Raw genomic sequence first — 2,776 nt, forward strand, 5'->3', positions numbered from 1 at the left:
TTACATGTTAACTGATCAAGCTGTTCTTGCTGCTTTTTAAGCATCTCTTTAAGCTCAGCTAATTCAGAACCTGTAGACATTGTAGACCCACAAACCCCATACTGCAGCCCATGGGTAGAAGTTGAAAAGCTACGGTCCCTAGAACCCCTCATCATGCCCTCCTGTTCCCATCTAATAGCTTCCCCTCAAACATCAAGTAAAAAAGCCCTTTTTAATTCCCTTCGAAGGGCAGAATTCAGCACATACTCTACAACTTGGTCCCGCAAAAGAACCTCAGAGTTAGGCATACCATTAGGAGCATTTTTAATTACTTTTGACATTAAGCCAAGGAGGGCATGTGAAAATTCCTGAAATGTCTCTCCCTCTAAATGTCGTCAAGAAAATAAATTCTCCTGCAAAACAATATATGAATCCGGGCAACCATACAATTCAGTAAGTATTTGAATAACTCTTTCTGGATCTTCCCGGTCTTCTCTAGGCCTAAATTTTATTTCCTCCTTAGCTTCCCCTTCTAAATGATCATACAAAAAGTGTGCTTTATCAATAATGGATAAGTGGCAAACGCGCATACTAGTCTTCACGTCCTCTAACCAATCAGTCAAAGAAATCCCAGTGCGGCCTCTAAAAACAGGGCATTTCCTCTCCGTAGGGACATAAATCAACCTCTCTGTCACTACTGAATTACCATTGGAGGGAGACATTGGGCGCACATCTACCCCTCTTTCATTAGACTCAGAGGGTGCAACACCCGGACTTGCCTGTACCTAAACCCGTTCGTAACGTAGGCGTTCATTATCAGCCTTAAGCTGGGCCACCAAGTCTCGCAATTGCTGCATCTCCTCCTCCATAGTGACAGCCTAATTAGAAAGAAAGGAGAGGAAAATGTACAAAACAACAAAAAAAAAACTAATGCGCTAGCTGTTTCAAGATCAAAACAAATTAATATCAAACACCAAAATTAATCACACAACAAAAAAAATAAAGTCACGTCTCTGCTTTACACACCCAATGAATCCTGCCGACTACGCCAAGATTGTAACCTTTGGTTATAAAGGTATTAAAAATAAAAAGGAACCGACTACGCCACCTGGGTTATTTATTCACCCAGGAAAATAGATTGAACAGAAAAGAATAATTAAACCAAAAAAAAGTAAAAAAAAATATGAAGGACCCTGCTGGTTCAGATGGTATTAAAGACAGCGACGTGACTTTCCAAAAATAGTACACATTTATTAAACATAAAAAAATGCTTAAAAATATTTTCAAATACCATTTACAGCTTACCAGTTATTTACCCACAATCGGAGAGACTAGATTAAATCCTCTTAGTAACAGAAGGGACAGAGCACACAGCAAATCAGTGCATAATTCTTAAAAGCAAGAATAAACCAAAAATAAACCCAAAACACACAAACATAATCTCCCCTTCTGTTTAAGTCTCAAAAATCACGGCTCATCAGATAGTTACATGTGGAAATAATTAGGTAAATGGTACATACACTTATACACACGTTAAAAAGAGAAAAACAATTAACTCCCGATTAATATTTAAAAAGCGTCCAAGCGGCTCACGGAGCAAAAATACCAAGCCTGTTAATTTAATACACCTGCACAAGAGATAAATATCCAAGTCCTTACTCAAATATAGCACAGCGCCGTTGCGCAGAACAATCTTAAAACACTCAGTAATACAGTGGTTTACAACCGCGACGTCCGCTTGGTCCAAACTGTAAACCAACAATCTAATTCGGGTTTATGAAACAGTGTGTAAAAACATATACAAAACATGTACGAAACAGGTACGAAACAGGTACAAAACAGCAGCTAGCGCTCTTTGGCCGCACCTGAAAAAACAAACAAACACATAAAACACTTCAAACAGTTTCCCACTTCCCCAAAATAACCCACAAAAAAAATTGCTTACCTCACAAACAGGGTTAAACTATTGTCACTATATGCTACCTGCGTTCATGCGCACATCCCTACAAACACACATATAGACCATGATCAGCAACTAATAAAATAAAAAATATAACAGACAACTCACCAGGGGAAAGCAACAGGAAAGTATAAGTAAAAATACCTTTTCTAGCCACACAGCCCACAGATAGGAAAGGAATCAATGTGTCTTCGGATTTAAAATGCACCCATTTATGCATGTCTATTTGTCTTCATTTTAAAGACATTCAACCGGTCACATAAGGAAGGTGAGAAATCAGCCCAGAACTACACGGGAGGAGCTGGTCAATGACCTGAAAAGAGCTGGGACCACCGTTTCCAAGGTTACTGTTGGTAATACACTAAGACGTCATGGTTTGAAATCATGCATGGCACGGAAGGTGAAGAAGAATGATGAGTACCAGCCCAAGAACACCATCCCTACTGTGAAGCATGGGGGTGGTAGCATCATCTGTATTAAGGAGAGGATGACCGGGGCCATGTATTGCAAGATTTTGGGGAACAACCTCCTTCCCTCAGTTAGAGCATTGAAGATGGGTCGAGGCTGGGTCTTCCGACATGACAATGACTCGAAGCACACAGCCAGGATAACCAAGGTGTGGCTCTGTAAGAAGCATATCAAGGTTCTGGTGTGGCCTAGCCAGTCTCCAGACCTAAACCCAATAGAGAATCTTTGGAGGGAGCTCAAACTCCATGTTTTTCAGCGACAGGCTAGAAACCTGACTGATCTAGAGAAGATCTGTGTGGAGGAGTGGGCCAAAATCCCTCCTGCAGTGTGTTCAAACCTGGTGAAAAACTACAGGAAACATTTGACCTC

General features: G+C 40.6%; 1 long non-coding RNA gene across 1 annotated transcript; it reads right to left on the reverse strand.

The window, feature by feature from the left end:
* Nucleotides 1–1,803: 1,803 nt before the first annotated feature.
* On the reverse strand, nucleotides 1,804–2,112 carry LOC310722490. The gene is made up of 3 exons (XR_014532391.1): nucleotides 2,048–2,112; nucleotides 1,925–1,982; nucleotides 1,804–1,844 (listed from the first exon to the last, which is right to left on the reverse strand). It is a non-coding gene; the product is annotated as an uncharacterized lncRNA (long non-coding RNA).
* Nucleotides 2,113–2,776: the final 664 nt, after the last annotated feature.

Source organism: Silurus aristotelis (genome assembly GCF_946808225.1).
Source record: "Silurus aristotelis genome assembly, chromosome: 2".
In the NCBI taxonomy this organism is placed as follows: domain Eukaryota; kingdom Metazoa; phylum Chordata; class Actinopteri; order Siluriformes; family Siluridae; genus Silurus; species Silurus aristotelis.